A 26,461-nucleotide genomic window follows, 5' to 3' on the forward strand; every position below is an offset into this window, starting at 1 on the left:
AACCAGTGAGCATTGTTGGCATGCTCATTGCAAAATGACTCCACACCATTGCAAAGGAGGTAATACTGAGTGTGAGCAGCAAAAATAAAAACTGTCCTTCTGTCCAAGGACACTCTTTTTTTCCTTTATTCATTTTTGTTTTTTCGGTCAAATTTTTTGGCATATTGTCCTCATGAGTGAATGTTTCTAATCAATTTGAATTTGTTATTATTTACTGATTTTATTACATTTTATTTTTCTGTATCAAATGGTCAAAAATGTACCTTGAGTGTATTTTTACAGTTTGAATGTGACTTTTTTTTTTTTTAAATTCAGGCAAATTGATGCACGTCAAGTCTTCTCTGTTACAAACAAAACAATGTTAATAAAGTTATACTTTATTATAAGTTGATCTGTTACTTTTTTTCTTTATTAGAAAAAAAGGACACAATATTAGGCAGATGCATATTTATAATAGTAATTTTATAGACAAATAATACTATTTACAGCGGCGGCAGAGAGTTTGGGGGGGCGCGAAACATTTACGTCTTGCTTGGGGGGGGGGCGTAGCAGAAAATAATTGAGAAGCACTGGTATAATCGAAGCACTTTATAAGTCCTCTCTGCCGTAAGTGCTACTTACTTAAATGTGAACAAATAAACGAAGACTGTGAAATAATACAGTCAAGAAAATTGTCTAAAATAATGTAAATAAGAATGCACAATAATCATTAAGGAGTGGAGTTTTTCCTGGTGGTGATAAACATTTTTTTCATTAGCTCATTTACTGCCACTGATGTCGACAAATGTCCAGTCCATTTGAATTGATCACTGCCAGTATTCCCAAATCAAATAGATTCGACGTCTATCGCTGCCAATGGCAGCCAATGAGTAAAAATGAGTGCCTGTAAAGGGCGAATATCTTCATTTGAAATAAGAAACACCCTAAAAGAGTGTTTCTGGTATGTAGCCTCATTTCCTCATTGGGTTTCAGCTTATCAATCACTTGCCGTAAGTCTTTGCTACTAGTTACACTCACGTCTTTACTCACTCTTGGCTTTTACTCGTATTAAACATCATCGCCATCACGTACACTGCTGGCCAAATGTATTGGCACCCTTGCAGTTCTGTCAGATAATGCTCAATTTCTCCCAGAAAATGATTGCAATAACCGATGCTTTGGTAGTAATATCTTCATTGATTTTGCCTGCAATGAAAAACACAAAAGAGAATGGCAAAAACAATTAATTCATTATTATTTACACATAACTCCCAAAAATGGGCCAAACAAAAGTATTGGCACCCTTTGAAAAATCATGTGATGCTTCTTTAATTTGTGTAATTAACAGCACCTGTTACTTACGTGTGGCACATAAAAGGGTTGTGGCAATAACTAACTCACACTCGAAGCCAGTTAAAATGGATTAAAGTTGACTCAACCTCTGTCCTGTGTTCTTGTGTGTACCACATTGAGCATGGAGAAAAGAAAGAAGACAAAATAACTGTCTGAGGACTTGAGGAGCAAAATTGTGAGGAAGCACAGGCAATCTCAAGGCTACAAGTCCATCTCCAAAGACCTGAATGTTCTTGTGTCGACCGTGCGCAGTGTCATCAATAAGTGTCAAGCCCATGGCACTGTGGCTAACCTCCCCAGATCCAGGCGGAAAAGAAGAATTGACGAGAGATTTCAACAAAAGATTGTGCTGATGGTGGATAAAGAACCTCAACTAACATCAAAACAAGTTCAAGCTGTCCTGCAGTCCGAGGGTACAACAGTGTCAACTCGTACTATCCGTTGGCATCTGAATGAAAAGGGACTCTATGGTAGGATACCCAGGAAGACCCCACTTCTGACCCAGAGACATAGAAAAAGCCAGGCTGGAGTTTGCCAAAACTTACCTGAGAAAGCCAAAAACCTTTTGGAAGAGTGTTCTCTGGTCAGATGAGAAAAAAGTAAAGCTTTTTGGGAAAAGGTATCAACATAGAGTTTACAAGAAAAAAAACGAGGCCTGCAAAGAAAAGAACACGGTCCCCACAGTCATTCATTGTGGAGGGTCCCTGATGTTTTGGGGTTGCTTTGCTACCTCTGGCACTGGACTCCTTGACTGTGTGCATGGCATCATGAAGTCTGAAGACCACCAACAAATTTTGCAGCATAATGTAGGGCCCAGTGTGGGAAATCTGGGTCTCCCTCAGAGAATGACCCAAAACACACTTCAAAAAGCACTAGAAAATGGTTTAAGAGAAAGCACTGTAGACTTCTAAAGTGGCAGGCAATGAGTCCAGACCTGAATCCCATAGAACACCTGTGAAGAGATCTAAAAATGGCAGTTTGGAGAAGGCACCCTTCAAATCTCAGAGACCTGGAGCAGTTGGCCAAAGAAGAATGATCTGAAATTCTAGCAGAGCATTGTAAGAATCTCACTGATGGATATTGAAAGCGGTTTTTCGCAGTTATTTTGTCTAAAGGTTGTGCTACCAAGTATTAGGCTGAGGGTGCCAATACTTTTGTCCGGCCCATTTTTGCAGTTTTGTGTAAAATGATAATGATTTTGTTTTTTTCATTCTCTTTTGTGTTTTTTCATTGCAAGCAAAATAAATGAAGATATGATTACCAAAGCATTTGTAATTGCAATCATTTCTTGGGAGAAATTGAGCATTTTCTGACAGAATTGCAGGGGTACTTTTGGCCAGCACTGTACCTTGTGACTCAGTGGCACTCGGGGTCACTAATATTGAAGCCAACTGGAAGGAACCTTGATGAAAAAAACTGGCTGCTGTCAAGTGTCACTCATCCAGATGCCAGCTCACACTTTGTCTGCAAAGCCCATCTGTTATACGTATTAGACAGGTCTATAGCCTCTGTGAATGAAGCTCCTCTCCTTACTTCAACATACAAGTTACTCAGCACTACAATTATGTGGGATGACACCAAATTGATACTATTACGCAGAAAAATATTGAATAAGGGAGTTTTTCCAGTAAATAAGCCAATTGCAAATGTGCGTTGAGACACTGTACTCATTTATGTTGAGCACGACAAAGTTGTATGCTTTCATTTCTCTACATATCTAGCCCAAGCTTTTTTCTGACTAGGACCAACTCTAGTTTAATACCTGACACACACATGCATTGATTTTAAGTGGTCACAGTGAAAAGAGGAACCAACCAACCACATCAGACCAACTGTTGATATCCTTGTAGCTAATTAGACCTTGACTGGGTGTGTCTGAAGTAAGATGAACAGCTCAATGAACTGTCTACGACTTAATGAGGTGTGTTTGTGGGTGTTTGTGCGTGCGCACGTGTACATGGGAGACACGTAGAAATCTAAACATTCACTTATCCTGCAATGTCATTGCAGTAGCAAACTCGTCTCTGTCATTTTTATTGAACGTTCTCCCCGAAAAAAAAACATCTGGTTGTAGTAATGGCAAGGAGAGCTCAGCACATTATTCACTGGAGTGAAATCTTTTTACCTGCTCTACTAATTAGTCACGTAATAGATTTTTAAAGTGCACCGTGTGTCACTTAATAATCTTGGCACAGAATATCTCATTGATAAAGAAAAGGTAGAAGATGTATTGAGCCAGGTCATCTAATAGAGCCTGAAATCAACCTGGTGGAGCAGCAATTACCCAGTGGGGACCCTCAGCACCTTTTACGCTTTCAGAGAAGGACTGAAAAAAACTGAACCAATAAAAAAAATCAGTAATAAATGAAAAATATTATTAAGTCAAATTTTACATTTAACAACAACACACTTGATTTTATCTGTGATGTCTATTGTTAAGTTCTCATCAGTACCGAAAGGGTTACTATCATGCAAGCATATTATCCAATAAGAATTGACAACCTCTGTAACAAGCTGACATATTTAATGGTCAGGACTTCATTCAATCACGTTTGATTTGAAGTAGGTGGGACCCTCCATAATGCAAACGCTGATGTAAATTTTATCAGTGTCACGAAATACATGACTCGATGGGACTAAAAGTACACTTGCAGAATAGCATTTAACAATGGACACAAATGGACAAAAATTGTGCTTTTGGAATTTTTTTTATGGTACACACAAGGTCAGGACTGTGCAGCTATTGAACTTCGGTATCATCACATCTGCAGATAAGAAAAAAAAAATACACTCGTTTTCCGAGCAAAACAAAAGAACGAAGGTAAGTTATTTTACAAATTCCAATTTCAAATGTATTTTGTTGCGGCTTTATATTAATCAAGGGCACTAGCTAATGCAATTTTTGCTTGAAAAAATGTTATGAAATCGTTTTGTAATACTGTTAAGCCCCACGTATGTTACAGTGTATCAAAAAAGCGAGTACACCCCTTGCATTTCTGCAGATATTTAAGTATATCTTTTCATGGGACAACACTGACAAAATGACACTTTGACACAATGAAAAGTAGTCTGTGTGCAGCTTATATAATAGAGTTGATTTATTTCCCCTCATAATAATTTAAAATATAGCCATTAATATCCAAACCCCTGGCAGCAAAAGTGAGTACACCCCTTAGAAACTACGTTCATCCCTAAATGTCCAAATTGAGTACTGCTTGTCATTTTCCCTCCAAAATGTCATGTGACTCGTTACTGGAGTGTTGTCAGCATTGCTACAGAGATTTAACAGGTGTGGGGCAGCCTGTTAGTGCTCAGACCATACGCCGCACTCTACATCAAATTTGTGTGCATGGCTGTCACCCCAGGAGGAAGCCTCTTCTGAAGACGGTACACAAGAATGCCCGCCCGTCTCATCAGACCATAGGACATGGTTCCAGTAATCCATTTGCTTTGTTGAGCAAACTGTTTCCGGGCTTTCTTGTGTACCGTCTTCAGAAGAGGCTTCCTCCTGGGGGGACAGCCATGCACACCAATTTGATGTAGAGTGCGGAGTATGGTCTGAGCACTAACAGGAACTCCTGTAATGAGTCACATGACATTTTGGAGGGAAAATGACAAGCAGTACTCAATTTGGACATTTAGGGATGTATGTAGTTTCTAAGGAGTGTACTCACTTTTGTTATCAGGGGTTTGGATATTAATGGCCATATTTTGAGTTATTTTGAGGGGAAATAAATTAACTCTATTATAAAAGCCGCACACAGTGTTGTCGGTGTTGTCCCATGAAAAGATGTACTTAAATATCTGCAGAAATGCGAGGGGTGTACTCACTTTTGTGATACATTGTATAGGTTGCAGTTGTGTGTGTATTTTTTTCGAAGGATGGCTGTGGTGAAGGCTCACTTATTATGCTCACCATTCGCCACTGCATTTACTTATGCTTGAATAACCTGTAATACAAAAGCAAATGACTTGCCCAAAATGTAATCAATTTGAAATCGTCCAATTTAAAATCGTCATACTCATTGCTTTATATTCATACACAGTATATATACTGTATGTACACTAGACATGTGCCGGTTACCGGTCACGGTTTCAAAACCACTAAAATTTTCCGTCTTATGGTATTAGCTATTTTTTATGTCCCAAGCTGCAGGGCTCATCCCTCCCCAACAGTTGTTGCTCAGTGTCAGTGAGTCAGCTGTGCTAGACGATGGCTGGAGAAGGTGAAACACCTGAACTTTTTCCCCCATTGAAGAAAACAAAGTGGCTGGTATGGGAATACTTAGGCTACAGAAAAGTTACAGACGACAGCGGCTTAAAAGGTGGAGGGCCAACCGACATGTAAAACATGTTTGCTGAGGGTGGCTGCCGAGGAGGCAATACCTACAATATGATTTCACATGATGGCAGATGATGTGACTAATTAGCATGCCAAGACAGCTTACTAGTTTCCTCTCTAACATTAGCCTATTTTTGTTTGTCTTCCGCCATTGTGAACATCTGTTTAAAATAACAATTTCATAATACAGCCTGTGGTGTATTTTTTCCTCTGTGTCGATTGTCTGTGTTGAGAGTGAGTATGTGTGTATAATGTAAACATGATATGAGTCCTACTGGTGCTTTTTATGGAAAATACTGTCATTCTATTATTTTTTTTCTGATAATAATAATGTTGAGCCGTGGCTGTGGGTTTAGGCTTACCTGAAGGACTGCATTTATTTTAATTTTACTAGGAATATTTCAGTTTTTTTTTTAAACTTAACATCATACTTATGTTTGATCATACTTATGTTTGATTTGCTAATATGTTGTTTTGAAAAATAAAAATCCTGTTCAATGGGAAAAAAAATAAAAAATTAACCCTGACATCTAAAAATAAAGCAACATTAGAGACATAACATTTTAGAGCTGTAATTGCAATACCGTGATATTTTTGTTTAAGGTTGTTATACTGTCAGAATCTCGTACACATACACACAGAAACAAACTCCCAGCCCTTACAATTCAAATGGATCACATATCAATGGCAGCCAGTGAGGTATTGTATGAAAATCATACTTAAATAAAAAGTACCACTGAGCCACAGAGTTACAGTTATGCTCTTATAAGCAAGATACAATAACAGTTTCAACGTATCACAATTTGAGTACCACAAATAAAAAAAAGGAAAGCACTGAGTACACCCAAAAAATAGCATGCCCATTCGGATGATTTATTGCGGCGAGGGCAATGATTTTGTAAGCGCACATTCAAACACTACACTCTAAGATATTCACCTGAACGACTGCAGTTATCTGATATCTGATAGGAAGATGTCATGGATATTACTGCCTGAGCCCGAAATAGAGCAACACCACGCAATGACGGCCGTCCACCAGTAAAGGTCCTGTTCCATCACTCTGAAGGCATTTTAATGCACCAGTGGAGTGTCTCCACACACACACATCCTAACAGTACACAAGTGTGACGACTGTATGTGTGCAACGTGACCGTGACGGAGGCAAAGTGGCTCTCTGCAATTTAGTGCTGCAGGCTGGCGTGTGTGAATAATATTTCGTTGTGCTCACATCTTTCCCTCCTCCTGTGACTAATTGGCCCTGTGTGCCTGATCACAGGAAAAATAGAAGAAATTGTTCTAGATGTGCATTTACAACATATAATTGCCAATCACTCCTTTGAGATGTAAAATGACCGTAATTAACCCATAGGGTGCTCATTTAACTATAGAATAGAATAGAATAGAATAGAATAGAATAGAATAGAATAGAATAGAATAGAATAGAATAGAATAGAATAGAATAGAATAGGCTGCCATTGACAGCTTTAGATGTCCAGCCTATCTTGACTTGTAGGCTAGTTTCATACCGCTGGTCTTAATGCAGAATTCTGACCTTTTGCCCTATGTTTTTTTGGCGTGCTTGTTCAGACTGCCTTTGTCCATTGAGCCCGTTCAAGTATTACACATGCGCAATGAGTCGTAGTCTGAGATGCGCTGAGCAAACTGACCAGCATGCGCATGAGCATCAAAACAAACGACTGCACATGCCGGCATGTCATTCTCGGGTGATCATATTTTGATTTCCAAAAAGAGGACACACATAACAGACATAAATAATCCCTGTTTAGTCTTATATTGACAGTTTATATGGATTGATAGAACGCATGCACGCGCTGTGCGTGCATGACGCACACACATACGGGCAGTTTGCACCGACTCTCGGCCGTGTAAGTAATCTTGAAATGTTCCTCATTTGGAGCACAGAAAAAGAAAACAGCATTCTCAGGCTTATCCTTTTTCGCCCTCATTTTATTGTTTTATGACTGTTGTAAAGCCCGCCTCTTCCCAAAAAGTTTAAGATAGGCGCTAACGCGAAATTACAGCTCCAACCAGAGGTTGCGCTAGACTTTTTCGTTGTCTGTCATTTTGACTGACAAGGTCATAAAAATCCGGTCATAATCTATTTTTACCCGTCACTTAAATTTTTTAAATGACTATATCTTGATGCAGTCACTATATGTATATACACAATAATACTTTATAATATAAACAGGGGTGCACATAATTTTTTTGCCCAGGTTCTCAGAGGAGGACCTGGAGATGTGACTTGGTCCTCATTGAGCTTGAGAGCCGACCCGCCTGATGCGATAAATTTATGACAAGCTTTACTTAGAGCCAATTAACTTTAATTATATATATATATATATATATATATATATATATATATATATATATCTGGGGTCGCGTTAACCGAATATTTTCCGTCGTTGACCGGTTTTTTAAAACGGTGACGGAAAAAACTGAAGTCCGTCCGTCATTTTGACAGGTTGCAATTCACACCCCAGACCACAGGGTGGCATATTAATTAGCTATTGTCTCTCTTAATGCATGACGTCGTTGGCTATTCTGTCAGAATATTGTAGCGTCACCGTGGTCTGGCGGCAGCACCGTGATTGACACATCAACGCGAGGTTCTTATTGGTGCACCCGGTGTGCCAGCGTGTCATCCAATTGGTGGACTAGATTGTCGCCTGTGTATAGACAAGTTTCCGAGGTACTTCCGGTTTACTTCCTTATGTCTTCCTTCCCCTTCCGTTTCCGCCTGTTTACCGTTGAAGTCAATGGCGGTGGAATCGAAGTTGGAAGGTCTTTATACAAGATCCCGGGAATGTTATTTTGATGTAGGCGGGTGGAGAACCAAGCCAAGGCCTCCATGCTTCGTACCATGTTGATTTCCAAACCATGGGTGCTCGTACTCGTCATACAGGTGGGAGGGAAGGAGATGTACAAAACTGACAGCTCCTGCAGTCATGCCCCCGCTGTTATGGAAGGTAATGTGCTCTAAAAATATGAAACCTAAAATCTGGCGCATGAAACGACTTGTTGCCTTTGCTATTGATATTACGATGATGATTGTAATTACAAAGTTTTATCATTTTTACAACAACTAGCTTCTGCTACTGCTGCTAGCCGGCTGTTGCTAATCGTGTTTGAATGCACCGCATAAATCCAAGTGTTACAAGTTTTTATCCGTTTGTTTACAGCTGGGAAATGCTGTTATAAAAGAGAAGACAACTTGACTTGTACGTTGATGGACATATATCGAACATATATCGTTTGCGTTCCACAATGATGATGACAGCTCGACTCCCGGGAGAGGCCGAGAGAGGCAGGAATTGTGACAGACGGTGGTTCGCCGAGATCGCCGTGATCCAACTACGAACTTGTGAACGGTAGCATCTTTAAATATATGCTATTGGAGCTGGAATTACCGAGGACGGGAAAAAAGCACATCTAAATGCCGCCGAGGGCCTCCGTGATGTCGCTATTTGTTCACGAGGCTCCGGAGCTCTGCGGTCTGATATCACATTCTCGTATGCTATTTTTGCAATACTTTAATAAATGTGATTTATTGACCTGTTTTGGAGTGCACCAATCGTTTTAAATAAAACAAGAAATTGATTCATGTCTAAATGTTTTATTGCGATCAATGCCTGCAATAAACAGGCATGAAAATCTCTCACCTTTCGGCGAAATTCGCCGTTTTGAAGTCAAAAAGGATGACCTACGTGAATCGTGTAGATCCGAGGAGAAAACTTTTAAGGAGGGTGGGGGGGGGGGGGTTTCGGGTGTAGGCATGTGCCGGTTACCTTCACGGTTTACCATGCTATGAAAACGTGGCGGTTACAAAACCACTAAAATTTTCCGTCATACTGTAGTACGTATTCGTTATTTTTCATGTGTCGAAAATGCAGCCAGAAGTGGCTTGGCGCGGCAGCGCCAAGCCCCTTCCCCTGTTTGATGCTGCGAGTATCAGTGACGCTATTCCAGTAAACCCAAAAAGAAACACTCCAAACGCAAGGCGTAAATTCTTCAATTTATTGATCTCTCAAATCGTGGTAACTGAAATATACCAAATGAATACATTTAAAACGTTGTACAATCGTATTTTTCCACGTGTGAGTCGCTTCAACAGTTTAGCTTCATGAAAAAGTTCGCCAAAAACAAAACACACATTTTCCTTTAAAATTCAATACACAAAGTTACTAAAAACTTACAAAGACGAATGATAGGCAAGGCTTAGTTAGGAGAGCAACTTCATTGAGGTTAATCACAGCCACTGAGAGAGAATCAAGTTTGTATGTGGGGAGGAGAAAAAGAGTGTCAAAGATCGCTAATTGCGACAGATCATCTTGTCCTAAGAACAAATTCACGTTTGCTGGACGAGGTGAGGTCTCACTCCCAATTTTTTTTTGATGAATGCATTCGCCAGCATATTGAATTTGGTGAGTAATGGTTTTAATCGTTTTCATATTTTGCGGTATGACAAAGTTACTGCCGTTTGTTGCAGCTTGCGTTGAACACTGCCAGAGCGTCCGGTGAAAAAATAGCTCCCGTTAAGGTAGCGTCAAGCTTGTGTATTTAACGGTAATTATAAAAGCAGTGTTGTCAGTAACGCGTTATGTGAGTAATGCGTAACTGTAATCTGATTACTTTCTTTCAGTAAAGAACAATCTAACGCGTTCATTTTTCTAAATCAGTAATCTGAGTAAAATTACTTTCCTTGATGCCTGTGCATTACTATTTTGTTATTGCCCCATAATGTATGTAGAATGAAGAATACTGTAGTCATGGAAGTGACATCACATGTCACATTTTCTAATCAAGGATGGAAAAAAAAGGGTCACGTGTATTACTATGATGCGTGAGCCGTGAGCGCTGGGAGTTTGCGGCCAAAACAACACAGCCTTGCTTCCTCGCCAGGATGCAATGAAATAGGCAGGAGATATACTACAAACGGCTGCATTTGCACACTGGAAACACAGCCATTACGTCACATTTTTGTCCAGTAAAGATGACAAAAATATCTCCGTGCGCTGCGAACTTTGCGCCGGCTCAAAAAGACTGTCGACCGCTATAAGCATCCAATTCAAGCACCACTTGGAATTACAGCACAACAGGTAACACGAAAGCCAGGACTTTTTGATACTGCTCGTGCTCAATCCTCGGTTCAAGCTCAGTTGTTGTTGAAAGTTTTGAAAGCCTAGGTTTAAAGAAATTCTAAATATCCATCTTGCCTCCTCAGCTGTAGTTTTGGCTAAGCAATGCAAACGGCTGTCTCTAAGGTGCTGTAGTCACATGATCTGTTCGAAAAATAATTTGGACCCATTATGAAATAGTTTGAAGGATTCTTGTTCATTTCATTCATTTTTGTTGTTTATTTTATTGCTCTAAAACTTTTATAGACAACATTTTAATGGCCATATTCAATGGTCTTTATTTTAAAGGGGAAGTTCAGAATTTTTACATTAGGCTTAATCTTTGAGTTAGCCGGGGTTTAATTAGTCGTTGGAGTTGATTTGAACAAATTCTGTGCAGTTTGCCAGTTATTTGTTAGTTTCAGGGGTCCGGAGTGGCTAAGCTAGTGCGAGTCAATGGTGGTTGAAATCAACTCCTTCAACTAATTAAACCCCCGCTCGAATATTAAGCCTTATGTGAAAAATTTAAATGGTCAAATTCGCCACATGTAGGACGTTTCGCCGACAGAGGACATTTTGGCAGAACGCCGGAACATATTTCCTCCACACCTTTCTCACCTTTTTAACCCCTGACCCATTTTCATGCCTGAATAAAAAAAAGAATGACATACTATTTGTGTTTACATCATATGTACATAACCTTGTAGCATTTCCTTGTAACAAAACAATCCATGTCAGCCCTTCTGCAGTCGGCAAATGTAATATAACTTGTAATTTCACCACATTTGGTCACTAATGGCCGTAGTATCAATCCATTCCTCACGTTAACACAGGCTGACCGTTGTTAATAATTTTGTCCACGAATGATCGACGAAGTGACACGAACTGCCATCCAATCTCATCTACGTGTCATCTAGGTCGTGCTGAATCAATTTTTGAAGATTCCATGGGTTGCTCTGGCTTGATTTCGTAGTTTTATCGTCGTCAATACACTGCTAATACACTGCTACTCGACCGGACCGGAAGTGCGAAGCAGACATTTTCCAAGATGGCGGCGCCCGTATTTCGCTCAGGAAACTTGTCTATAGACCCCAATCACATGACGTCACAACTCCGCCCCCTGACTGGAGCAGCCATATTGTCCGTCAGCTCGTCGTGTTTACACATTACCGCTACGTACATGCCTCCTATTTCTGCTCGTTAACATTAATAATCAAAATGGCGAAGAAGTGTGTGGCGGTTGGTTGCAGTAACAGAGAAGATAGACGGAGAGACTTGAAGTTCTACCGTATTCTGAGAGACCCGAAGAGGAGAGCGAGATGGACTGCTGTAATTCGACAAGAAATCTGGGCACCAAACGATCCACAGACTATGTAGTAGTCATTTTATATCTGGTAAGATGCATTTAATATATATTTAGAAGATTTTGGGCTGACAACCACAATTAAGATCATTGTGTGATGTTGGTGATTGGGGTCTATATAGTTGCCTCTTTTTCTTTGGGAGTGGAGTTGTTTTGTTGGTGTTGGCGGTAAGCAGGGTAAAAAGAGGGAGAAAAATACAACTTCCGTGTCTAATTTTTCGCCGCCAAGCAAGCGTTACAATATTAATTGAAAATGAATGAAAACTAAATACTATTGAATATGTCATCATTATCATTTTAAAAATTTAAGTGACTGGTAAAAATAGATTATGACTGGATTTTTATGACCCTGTCAGTCAAAATGACAGACAACGAAAATGTCTAGCGCAACCTCTGATATATATATATATATATATATATATATATATATATATATATATATATACTTTGAAGTGAAATGTAAAGTATATACTTTGAAGTGAAATGTAAAGAAATAAAAAGCACCAATTCAAAATAAAGGGCATTATGCGGCTCCCACATTAACTCCAAGCCTTTTTAAAAGTGGGATGTCCTCCTCATAAGACCTCATTGAACGTGCATGTTTAGCTTTGTAAAATGCGAGCAAAAACACGTTTGTCAGTGCATGTCGCTGTTCATTACCTTTATTCCGCCCTATTCCGCCGCCACTTGTCCATAGGGCGAGTGGGGTCCTGTTTGACATCGATAGTTTGCTTAATTGCCACATGCTCTGTTTTTTTCGTGCTTTTCAAAGTTTGGATGGCTGAAATTCTTTGACCCTACATAAAACGCGCTGCTCTTATCGGCGACATTGGGATTCTCACGGCACATTTTGTACCGCATTTCCGTGCGAGCATCATTTGCTTCTAGCTATGGTACGTCCTGTAGCCACTTTTCAGCAAAAGTCCTTTTTTTCGGTAGCTCCGGTGACGTCTCTGTCGTCTGTCTGTCTTTTGACGGGGGTGGGAGAACACGGAAGTAATTACTCAGTGTGGCCTGCCTCTTCGACATTTTGAGAAGTCATTTTCTCGTGTCCGCCGCAAATACAGTGGTCAGCCATCGGTACGCAAAAGCGTATGGAAGCCGTTGCGGGCCAGCGCGTTTGTCTACGTCCAGTACGCATGCGCGCATGCGGACCACTTATGTGCACCCCTGAATATAAAGTAACTAACATTAGTGCAGTCATGGATTACAGTAAGCAGGCCAGTGCTGTGTTTCCATATATATTTTTATTATATTATGTATATACAGGATATATACCCCCCCCAAGTGGGACCTTCCATGATCCTAATACATTTAATACTAATATTATATAATTCCATTTTATATATATATATATATATATGTGTGTGTGTGTGTGTGTGTATTAAATTTCATTCATTCATTCATTTTCCATGCCGCTTTTCCTCACGAGGGTCGCGGAGGTGCTGGAGCCTATCCCAGCAAACTACGGGCAGTAGGCAGGGGACACCCTGAACTGGTTGCCAGCCAATCGCAGGGCACAAGGAGACATACAACCATTCACGCACACACTCATACCTACGGGCAATTTGGAGTGTTCAATCAGCCTACCATGCATGTTTTTGGGATGTCGGAGGAAACCGGAGTTCCCGGAGGAAACCCACGCAGGCACGGGGAGAACATGCAAACTCCACACAGGAAGGCCGAAGCCCGGGATTGAACCCTTGATCTTAGAACTGTGAGGCAGACGTGCTAACCACTCAGCCACCGTGCCGCTGTATTAAATTTATTATTATTAAATAAAAATGCACGTCGATACGACGCACATAAAGGAAACATCAATTTTTTTTAAAAAATCGTTAGAAAGTTGTATGGACTTACAATCCACTAACTTGTTGTTTCGTGTTGTCTTCCGAAATACACCTGGGTGACGGCGCGTCAAGTGTTCGTTCATAGCCGACGTGCTACCATGGTATGCGAGCTCAGCTTAGCAAAAAGAGTACACACAGTGGTGGCACCCTCCATATTTTCCTTGAAATAATTTCAGGCTCTGGCTAGTCTGGTCCGCTTTTTTGGCTTTATGCCGCTTTCACCGTGTTACCAATTCTGCCCTTCTTGGTAAATGGCGGCGTTTTCAACTGCTCGCCGCAGTGAGGAGTGAACCGGCGATTCACTTGATTCGTTGTCATCCTTCATCCTCCACTGTATCAGTCCCTCTTTTTTCACCTCTTTTATCAACACCATCGTCGTTTTGGGGCTTTTTGAAGAAACTTCGGACACTCAGCTGCCTTGACATTTTTCCGAGTAAGGCCAACGACGTCATGCATCAAGAGAGACAATAGCTAATTAATATGCTCACTCGCCACCCTGTGGTCTGGGGTGTGAATTGCAACCTGTCAAAATGACAGATGGACTTCAGTTTTTTCCGTCACCGTTTTAAAAAACCGGTCAACGACGGAAATAATTCGGTTAACGCGACCCCTGGCTCCAACGCTGCCGTCCTTCGTGCCTCTCGCTCTTTGCTGACGTAATTGCTGCATGAATTCCAATTTGGGAGACTTGACAGTTCAGATTCTGTAAAAATGTGGTCCCATATCGGATTTTAACCATATACGAAAGTGACCTAGATCGGCTTTAGAATGGTCCACTTTTATGCGACTACTCCCGTTCAGACCGTCATGTTAATGCCTCATTCAAGTCGGAAAAACATGAAAAAATTGGATTTGTGCGTTAAGACCTGCGGTATGAATCTAAACTTAGTCAAAATGGATTGGTCTTCTAGCGCCATCAATTGCACTGAAACATCAACATTCACTTCCTGGCCTGCCACTTTAAAAAAAGTTGAAAGTATATCGTTGTTAATCGCAGCCAATAAGTTAATTACTCAGAAATTTAAAAAAAATAAAAATAAAAAAAAAGTGTATTTCTATTTTTATTCGTTTTCATTTTATATTTTCTAAAAATGTATTAGGAACTTTTTTTTTTAATGAAAAAAAATATTAATAATGATTAACTAAATAACATAATTTAGACTGGGCACCCACATACAGTATATGGATATCACATTTTGCAAGCCACACATGTATACCACGTGCCAATATTGTCATCCATATAAAGCATGATAAAAAATGTGATCTCCACACCAGTTTTTTTTTTATGTTTGTTTGTGTTTTTTTAAATGACCACAAGTAGTCACATCCCTGATAAAGGCTTAACTCATTGGGTTAAATCCATCACTCTGCAGTAAGTACATTGTTGCCTCACTTTACTGTCATAAAATATTTTTATGTTTGTTTGTGTTTTTTTAAATGACCACAAGTAGTCACATCCCTGATAAAGGCTTAACTCATTGGGTTAAATCCATCACTCTGCAGTAAGTACATTGTTGCCTCACTTTACTGTCATAAAATAGTAAATCAGAAGTTGAACTTCTCATGTTTTAGCTCAGAATTTTAAGAGAAACTTAGCTAATAACATGCATTTATTCACATTTCTCATAGGGACGCTACTCCATGCAATCCATTGTTATTTTGATGCCTGTGGAGCATTTTCATCCTCCTACGCGACAAAGCTGGCACCGGAATAAACATAATGTTTGTAAGGAGAAACAAAGGCTAAAGAGCCCTAGCTACCTTATGTCCTGCAAGTGCACTGACCTTGCTGCGGAGGTGTTAACTTTTTGCTGAAATTTTCACATACCTAAAAATCACAGATACTAAAGGGTGCTGTCTATATATTAATGATCAAAGCCAGGAAGTATTTTAGACATCTCTGACAATCTGATCCGACTAAAAGTACCGTAATTTTCGCACTACAAGGCGCACCTGACTATAAATTGCCACCCACCAAATTTGACATGAAAACAGCATTTGTTCATAGATAAACAGCACTGGACTATATCAACCAGTAATACTTAATTTGACAGAAGTATCATAAGACTGTCATAAGACCAAATGAACCAGCATAAAGCTTTGAACCAATTGGCTGCATTAATTGCTTCAAGAAGCTTCAATTTGGCCATCACTGTTCTCTTGGGGGAGACAGTCAACCTCTGCTGCCACCTGGTGTCAACACTGTTGTCGTCCAACATGCCTCCTAGCATGTAATGCAGCGCTACAGATGTAAACAACAAATCAAATTTTATGTTCTGTGCTAATTATTTCTTCAGTTATTTCTGTTTTAGTTGTTTCATTCATTGCTAGTTATGGAATTTGACAGTGGTGCCATAAGACTGTCATAAGACCTTCATATTTATGACATGACAATGCCATGAGCATTGACGAATGCTTATGACAGATGTCATTTTGTGTCATCTGACAAATGATCTTCCTTTTGAACTGATGTAAAATATCCGAGCTGGACATAAATGGAGTTTGTGACATCCCGGTAAATTGCCGGATGACGCTTAATGACATCTGTCACATAAAGTGTTACCTATTAACCGAAATAAATCAACAAATAAGCCGCACTGGACTTTAAGCCGCACGATTCAAAATGATATAGTCTGAAAATTGCTGTAAAAGAAAATGCTCAAATTCATCGCTATTGCCTGTATGTTTGCCATTTCTTTTTGACATTTTCACCACATAATCACCGAATTTTATCTCCAGGTCCATTTTCTACCATGTTCCCATCTCTTGGAAATGTGCCTATTAGAGTGAACGCTCTTTTTCCGGTCTTCTTCTTTCCACTCTCCCTAATCCCCTTTGCCTCGCACTTTCCCTTTGTCAAAGCATCCCTTTGTTTCTACTCCCTGCTCAAGTGTGAAATGGATCTTTTCCTAATCTCTTTACCTGGTTGCCAAGGGAACCCCAATACCCACCGGAGCCGCATCCAAAATCCCGTACAGTGCACGGGGGATTAAAAAGAATTATAACTTCCAACAACAATTACGCACGTTAAACAAACTGTGTAACACGTGTTTTAGCCTACAGGCTAAAACTCAAATCCGGTAGAGACACTGGACACCGGAAATAGGATCCACAACTCTGTGCAAAACACGGGTTGAAGCGCAAGCCTTCGGACACAAGTGTAAACTTTTCCTCTGGCGCAGCATCAATAAATCATGACCGTTCATGAGAGGGGATTAAGAATTTATGCCAGTTGGCTTTTTCAACTCTCGTCTATCCAGCTGGTCCACCTCGGCAAGCAATGCTGAAAACGCCCAAGGCGCGCCAGGAGAAACACATTGTTTGGACGCAACTTTGAGATCTTTACGGCCAGTTGTTGTTTTGATAATTCAAGGGGAAAATGTTTTGAGGATTGCACTTTACGTGTACATACCACGGGTGTCCAAGGGTCACGAACAAAAAAATCTTCACGTTCTCAAACTTGAACCCAATGGCACTGAAATGTGATCATTCGGTACTAGTTGAACAGACTTTGGCACATTTGTGTCGACTTGTTGACTAGCAATGTTGCCAAACAGATCGAAGCTCGCTTGCCAAAGTGGCATTTGGAAGCAAAGTGAAGCGGAAAAAAGCAGCAGGCTCAGAGTCCAAACACTGATTGGACAATCAAGTCCCTAGTCATGTGAAGAAAACTGAACTGCTGTGTTGCGCCACTGAGCGACCATGCACGTCGTTCTGCTGGACACAAAATCATTGGCGCTGCTGTTGGTAAAAATAATGAGACCACACTTCCTCCGGTCTAGTCTGATTGCAGCAATGTCAAAATAGTAACAGCAGCAGTTGCACGGCTGATAATGAAAGAAATGGGAACAAGACAAAATTGTGTTCAATGATTCATGCGACTTGCGTACCTTTCGTTCGATTATCAGTTTTCACTTGTGAATTATTTAACTTCAGGTCACATCCATCATTTGGACACTTACACTCAGTGACCTGCCTGTGTGAAAGCGTGTGTGTATCACTAGCCCAAAAATCCTCAGCAGTTGGGCTGCTACAAACAAATTTTTTGATAGTCAGCTAATCATCCATTATTTTTGCGATTAGTCAAGTAAAAAGTTCCTATATAAATCACAGTCAATAATCTATTATGTATTCTACGATCATCATTTTAGCTCCAAATTTGCGTTGGAACCAAAATCTACACACATGCTAAGAAAAGTTGGACTAATGAACCTATTAAACAGTCACCGAATCATTACATGTAATCCCCGGGTTATGAATTAGATTTAAGATTTAGACTTTAGACAACGCTGCAGCCTCGTCTGCCATTTTGTCTTCTTTTTTTTTTTTGCGGACGCTAACTGATACATGCTAATCATTTGTGTGGATTGTTATTGCTGTATCAGCAGCTAGTTGTAGATGCAATTTTTAATTGCTGTTGTTGAAGATGAAACTGATTTAATTTCATTTTTATTTTGGCTTCATTCTGCAAGTGTTGATGTCATGTATGGAGGACCAGGAGTGCAAAAATTAAATAAATAAACACACAATTAAATGCATTATAAAATGTGTCATTAAAATGCTTCTCTTTCAATATTTATTGATTTATTTCAATACTTATTTCAACATTTGTTTATTTCAATATTTATTTATTTCAATTTATATTAAGTTTAATTTTTATTTTTGTCACTATTTCATTTTATATTTATTTGAATATTTTTTTCACTTTATTTCAATTTTTATTCAATAATTTCAACATTTATTTTTTTCACTTTATTTCAATTTTTATTCAGTTTCAACATTTATTTCCATTTTTATTTATTTCAACATTTATTTATTTATTTATTTATTTCCATATATTTATTGTTTTCAACATTTATATATTTATTCCATTATTCATTTTTTTTTTTTTTTTTAATTTTAACATTTATTTATTTCACTTTCATTTATTTCATTCTTGCACTCTCGTTCCCCTTGTGGCCGCATGAAAGAATTTTATCTGTATTTGGGTCATCAAACTTGTTGGGCGGGCGTGTACTTGGCAGGGTTTGAGTTGAGCGAGTCAAGCTACATGGCTCTGGAATCAAGATAGTGCTTCTTCCCAACATGGCAGTGATTGCTGAGGTGCTACATGAGCACTCTCTCGCTTTAAACCACTGTGTTTTGTCCGAATTTCTTGCGTCATCGTGTTCTGCTAAGTCTAACATGTTGGTTAATAAATCCCAAAATATTGAAATAGAAGCATTTTAATGACACATTTAATAATTTATTTAATGATATATTATTAATTTAATTTTTGCACTGAGTGCAAAATTAAATAAATAAACACACAATTAAATGCATCACACAAATTTCACACACAAACCGGAATAGCGCGTGCGGCAAACACACACACACACACGCAAAACAGATGCAGAGGGATATGATGGCAGAGCATTCAGAGGAAAATTTGTCCTTTATGAGGTGGAGATATAAACACTATTTCAAGTTGGTCGAAATTAAAGGAAAGAACGTGCATGTAAAGTGTAATTTATGTCCCGGGGCAAAGCTTTTGTCGACATCTGTGGTAAGCTATTCAAATCTGTTTGTTTTTTGTTGCACTTCTAGTGTAGGATAAATCTGTTGCTGGTGAGGTGCAATAAATATTACAAGGTTCTGTAACACAACTACCTGTCTGTTCTTCTCTATTCAACTGACTCGAATACTGCACAGAAAATTTCCAAATTCTTTGACATACAACAACTTCTTTTTAAAGTAACGGAAATAGTTACTTTCCCTGGTAACTAGTTACTTTTACTATAGAGTAATTCAGTTACTTTTTGGAAGAAATACTGACTAACTATAACTAATTACTTTTTTTTAACACTGCGTATAATACCTGTTATTGGATAGTTATTTTGAGATCAGGTGTACTTAAAGGGTTAATTCCGATTTACGGGGAAATTCAGGTTATGTCACAAGCGTAGGAAAGGAACTCGTTCGTAATCCCACTACCTGTATTTAGAAAAGAGAGAATATTTACTGGTAAGTGCAAAGAAAAGTGTTTGGACTTTTTTTTCTTTTCTTTTCTTTTCTTTTCTTTTTGACAGAAATGCTGTCTTTGTTAGAGATAGTCCGAAATTTGCTGTATATCGGTATCAGCCTTTTTTTTAAATCCGACCGGCCAATATGAAAAAATCCATTTAAAACTGGGTTATTTCGACTCAGATGCAGACGTGCCTATATGGAGGTAGATTTGTGTCTTTATTATTCAATCCAAAAAAAAGTTGCTTCAATCAAATAAAAAGTTGCTTCAATCAAAATACATATTTTCAATCGAAGAAAACGTCACTTCAATCAAAAAAATGTGTTTGAATGCAAAAATAAATTTGAAACTCCAAAAAATATATTTGAAAACTATTTTTCTTTGATTGAATTTTTTTTTTTTTTGATTTAAGTCAAGTTTTTTTTTTTTTTTTTATTGAAACACCATTTTTGATTGAAGTAATGTAATTTTGCGTTTGGACCACATTTTGGCTAGGACATTTGTGTCTTTATTATTAAATCAAAAATTAAGTTGCTTCAAACAAAAAATATATATATTTTCAAAAGAAAAAAAATCACTTCAGTCAAAAATTTAAAAAAATTCAATCGTAGAAAAAAAGGTTTGAATGTGAAAAAAAATTTCACACCCCCGTACTGGTGCCCTATATTCGGCTTGGACTCCAGGAGACTCCGATGGCTGAATGGAGCCCTGGTGGCCATTATTCTTGCTTCATACTTTTATGCCATTGGCGTAATCAGCTGCCACTCAAACACACCGCAACTAGCGTTGAAGTTGAATCTTTGTGTCAAAATGATTCAATCGAAAAAGGTGCCTTCAAAACTTTTCCCACTTCAAAAAAAAAAAAAAAAAGTGTGTTCAAAACTTTTTTCACTTTGAAAAAAAAAGAGTTTAAAACTTTTTGCTTTTCAAAAAAAGTGACACTTCATTCTTCAATAAAAAAATATATATATTTCAAATAAAAAAGTATATTTTCAAAAAAAATAAATTTTTGCAAATGATTTTTTTGTTTGATTAAAAATAGTTTTTTGATTAAAGCAACTTTTATTGCGATTGAATGATTTTGACACAAATGTCCTACCCCTAATATGGCTCAAACACAAAAAAGATTGCTTCAATCAAAGAAAACAGTTTGAATGAAAAATAAAGTGTTCAAATGCGAATTTCAGAGTCTCAAATATTTTTTCACATTCAAACCTTTTTTTTTTTTTTTTTTTTACGATTGAATTTAAAAAAATTTTTGATTGAAGTGGTTTTTCTTTTGAAAATTTTTGTTTGTTTGTTTGTTTGAAGCAACTTAATTTTTGATTTCATAATAAAGACACAAATGTCCTAGCCAAAATGTGGTCCAAACACAAAATTACATGACTGTCAATCAAAAATGGTGTTTCAATTAAAAAAAAAAAAAAAAAAAAAAAACTTGACTTAAATCAAAGAAAAAAATTAAAAGAAAAATAGTTTTCAAATATATGTCTTTGAGTTTCAAATTTATTTTTGCATTCAAATACATTTTTTTTGATTGAAGTGACGTTTTCTTCGATTGAAAATATATATTTTAATATAACTTTTTTTTTGATTGAATAATAAAGACACAAATCCTCCATACGCCTCTCTCTCCTGCCTGCTGTCTCCTGCACTAGTATTCATCCCGTCCTCTGATTGGTTAAATGGTAATGATGAATGGAGTTACACTTGTATTGCGCCTCAGGCACTTCTGGAGCTATTATTTTCAATTTGTGCGATTCAATAAACATGTTACAGGCATTTCAATGAAGTTCAGTGTTTGCATTATTAAAAATTTCTACGCCAATTTTGACACTTTTACCGCACAAAAATATGGGCTCCAAAAATCGGTTATCGGCCCCTCTGACTATTAATAATCTGCATCGGTCATGAAAAACCTATATCAGTCGATCTCTAATCTCTATGTGATTAATTATCAAAATAGTTGTTAGTTAATTTGGTCATAGTTTAGTTGTCAATTACTCTCTTAATCATGGAAGTCTTTGCTTTACAATGTTCATGTTTTTGGTTTTGTGCGGGAGACCACCCTAATGACATAAAGAAGTCACAACTGACAAACAAGTAAAAACACTTTCGCTCAAACTGAGGGGTTGTGGGTTACCATATTATCTGAAAACATGTATCACAGATCACCACATATTTGCAGGTCAACACTTGCAGACTGACCTATTAAAAAAACATATATATACTTTTTTTGAATAACTTTTATTGTACATTGTTTACAAGTCAGTTTTTATTAGATATCCAATTACATCGTCAATAATTATTTTTTTAAGTGTTCGCTTCAACATGACCATAAACTTAAAATGTTTGTAGTACTACTAAAAAGTAGGCAATTATTTTTGTGCTGCCCAGTAAAATGGCTAAATAAATAAATAATAGTCAATTAGCTGCCGTAAAAATGAACAACAGCTTTAGAGGCCAAAGAATAAACGCTATCCAGCTGTGTCTCTTTTAAAAAACAAAACCTTAAAAAGAAAATCCATGTTAAATCATAACAAAACATGCCCACCGAGGTTTTCTTTGCCCTCGGACAAAAGACGATAACAAGGTAGCCTTGTGCCAAGTAAAATGAAAGAAAAAAGGTAATACAAAACGCATTTTCATAAGTCCCCTTTTTCCAAGCTTTGTGCGGCCTTGTTCTCCTAATAAAAAATAAATCAAAAGAATAAAACGTCATCCCTAGTGTGTGTCAGGACAAAGTAAATATGTGAAATATCAATACTTTACAAAGCTATTTCTTCAAAAATCTTTTTTAGTCATACAAAGAGCAACAGAAAGTCATTGATTTAGTCATGATTGGCTGGCAGGAAGTAGCTTAGCTTTTTATTCCGACATTAATGCGCTTAAGGTGATAAACGTCTATTTGGGCTGGCAGTGAATGATCATGTTTTCATGCCACTGACGACAATCGATGTCCAAATCCATTTTGACTACCCAGTTAGAATGGATTGAATGACTATTGCAGTCGATGACAACCAATAAGCAGAGGTGGGTAGTAAGACGTTACATTTACTCCGTTCCATCTACATGTACTTCTAAGAGAAGTTTTACAAAGCCATACTTTTTACTTTTACTTGAGTAGATTTGTGAAGAAACGCTGCTCTTACTTCGCTACTGTGGCTACACTAGTTTGTACATTTTTCTTCTTTATTCTACATATACTATTGGATTTGCTTTTTTTTTTTTTGCCAGTGGGTGCCAACAGTAGCGCTACCAGTTTCAACAGAGAGACGTTGCAACAATAATTACATGGCTGTATTATACCAATCAGACTCAAGCCTGCCGTTCCATGATCACGCTGGCCTGTTCAATCACATGGCGTCTTTAAAGCACCGTAAAAAAATTAGTATTAGACATAGAGTGCTGCCCTCAACATGACTCGAAAGCCTGAATTTTAATTTCTCTCCCAGTTTTTATTTGGCACTGATTGACCACGGAAAACCAGAGATATGATCCTTTTAACTCATTCACTCCAAGCTATTTTCACCGGAGCAAGGCCCTTCGCTCCTGTCCGTTTTACTGGATTTTGACTGATTTTGCAAGGCCCACAGAAAATTCTGTTCTATTACTAAATAAACATGGAACCCACCAAAAGAAAGACTCTCTTCTTTCAGCAGAAAAAAAAGTTAGTTCATATCTTTTCCATTCTTTAGAAATCAGCATTAGAAAATAGCTTAATTTGAGCAATTTCCCAATTTCTGATGAAAAAACAGAGAAATTGAGCTTTTTGTGAAAGCATACATTTCAAACATAACTTTGACTTTAACACAGCAGTTTTTTGCTTATGTGACATCCCAAACATCTGAACAATTTTTTTCGTTCTACAAAATAACAAACACCAAGACAAATAGAGCTTTTGATCGCAAAGTAACAATTTATTTACACATAACTATTGAATTGTTGAACTATTTGCGCACATAACAACAGGGAAGGCTCCCGGCTGCTCCCGGTTGAAAGAGGTGGCTCCTAGTAATCTGATGAGTCCGGATCAAGATCGGTCCCACTTTTTTCATCACCTTCATCGTTGGTTTCAACCTCAGGCTAAGGAGTAACGCAACGTGAGCTCCGCAGAACGCGTGTGGAACCTGACACTGTTGTGGACGTCACCGTGTCTCATCAAGATAGATTTTTTTTAATCCTTCTTTGACGATGGTTTCATTTTCTTTTCAAAACACTCCTCCAGTGTTTGCCTTTTTTCCCGATCGTTCTCCACATTTTCTCAAATTCTCACGTGTCTTCACAAGATCCCTCCAACTTCTGTTTCCTGACTATTTTTCTTCACTTCCTTTCTTGGCCCGAGATGAGTTTTTACGAAATGCACGACTGACCTCCAGTGGCCAGTTTTATTGCTTTAAAATGGGTTTTGCGCTTTTTGCATTGTATCTTAGATACAGCAAAACCTATAGATGCCTCTTGTAAAAAAAAAAAAAAAAAAATTTTTTTTTTTTTTAAACACAAAAGACGTATAAATACGTTTTTGGAACACTGATGCAATTAAAAATAGAACATATTTATACGTTTTTGGGAGCAAATGAATTAATTTCGTGGCACCTCTACGTACAAAGTTAATTCGTTCCAGGACCTTGTTTGTAAGTCAAAATGGTTGTATGTCGAGCAGGATTTTCCCATAAGAATATATTATAATTCCATTATTTCGTTCGACAGCTCGAAAACCTACACTAAATCCTTAATAAATACTGCTGGTACTATTACAAATGGTAATTACACATAGCAAAACAAAAAAATTATTCATACAAATCTGAATAATATAATAAAAAATAATTCCTGAAATAATGTAACGAATCGGGTTCTAATGTGGCGGACGTTTTTTTCTGTACCTGAACGCACCGCGTGGCCAACGTGATGGTGAAATAGAGAGTGCGGTTCTATTTTACTTTCTCTTTTAATGTTTTGTTGCCGGCGTCAACTGCAGCGGACAATAAGCATGTTGTGTTGCACAAGTTGATGAAATAAATTATTAGAAACCTGACAAAGCTGGGGATTTCTTTGGCGATGTTACCACAATAATAATTGTCACCTTAGCTTCCTTAACTATCCAACTCTGCACTCGAAGGAGAAGGACGCATCTTCACAAGGACATATCATCTGTTGGCTGTAAATGCACAGACAAATTGTACCTCAGGTTCTTCAAATTCTACGACGACATGAAACTGGTCGATTGGCCACTACCCTGCCCAAGTTCTTTGATCAGAACCCGGACAACGCGCCTGCCCGCAAAACACCTTAAAGTCTGGATATTGTGGAGGATAGCTGGGGTAGATGGCGGCCGCTGTGTCTGACCACACTCGAAGTGGAACGTGTTCGAGGATGTTTCCTTTTGGTGCGCATCTGACTGCTACTCATCTGAGTGTGCCAGGTGGGACAGTGATCGCTGGGATGGTCCTTCTGAAGGACCTAGCAACGTTAGTCCCCCAGGCCATGAGTCCACAAGCGGAATGGCAATGCAACCTACTACGAAGCTGCGCAACCTTGAGATGAATGTTCGTCAGGAGGCAAGGAATGAAAACTGCGACGAGGATTAAGTCGACAAAAGGAGGGTGGCGGACACGGCCTACCATCGGTCCTCAGCTATTCCCTATCTTCCGGATCGAATCAACTGAATTATGAACTAATCTACTGGATCTAATCAACATAAGGAGCACATTGCCACGATCGACAATGGACTATTGGGAAAATGAACAATCAGAGGGGATGGTTATTATTAAAAAAAACTTGTAATCACGATGAAATCTGAATGCCAAAAATTGATATTCGATATTTTCTGCGTCCTACTGTATATGGTATACTGGGGACGGGTTTCAATAAGCTTCGGCTTCTCCTGTCAGCCCTTTTCTTTTTGGGTTGAATTAATTGTAAACACATATAAATGCTGTATGTTTGTTTGGATTTGTCATGCCTGAAGGGAAAATAAAAGAAAGAAAGAAAGAAAGAAAGAAAGAAAGAAAGAAAGAAAGAAAGAAAGAAAAACTTATAAGGACTAGCAAACGGAGGTCGGAGGAGGACCGTCGAAATCGACATTCTACGGCCGTATTTTCAAGCCAGTTCACGGATGCGTACACCGCGCTCATATTTTCTATAATTTCCATCTGCATTTCAATGGTAAGCATCACCTTTTTATTTTTTCACCACCTGCAGTAACCTTGAAACCCGTGTTTTCTTGCACAAGAAAACGCTGTGCGTCCGTCTTCCAGCAAAACAAAGAAACTGCGGCGCTGTCATAAATTGTCGTATTTCGAGCATGTCGTCAGATGTAGAAACAAATAGCGAGTCAAATTTTACGTAGAATATCGAAAAGATCATGTTTCGAAGCGATCATACTGTATGTCGTGGTACCTCTCAAGTAACTATGAAGGACTATTCAACTAT

General features: G+C 38.3%; 1 protein-coding gene across 3 annotated transcripts in view; it reads right to left on the reverse strand.

The window, feature by feature from the left end:
- dpp6b (dipeptidyl-peptidase 6b) overlaps window positions 1-26,461 on the reverse strand; it is a 207,234-nt gene that overhangs the window by 40,995 nt on the left and 139,778 nt on the right. The window lies entirely within an intron of this gene.

Source organism: Corythoichthys intestinalis, chromosome 14 (assembly GCF_030265065.1).
Source record: "Corythoichthys intestinalis isolate RoL2023-P3 chromosome 14, ASM3026506v1, whole genome shotgun sequence".
In the NCBI taxonomy this organism is placed as follows: Eukaryota; Metazoa; Chordata; class Actinopteri; order Syngnathiformes; family Syngnathidae; genus Corythoichthys; species Corythoichthys intestinalis.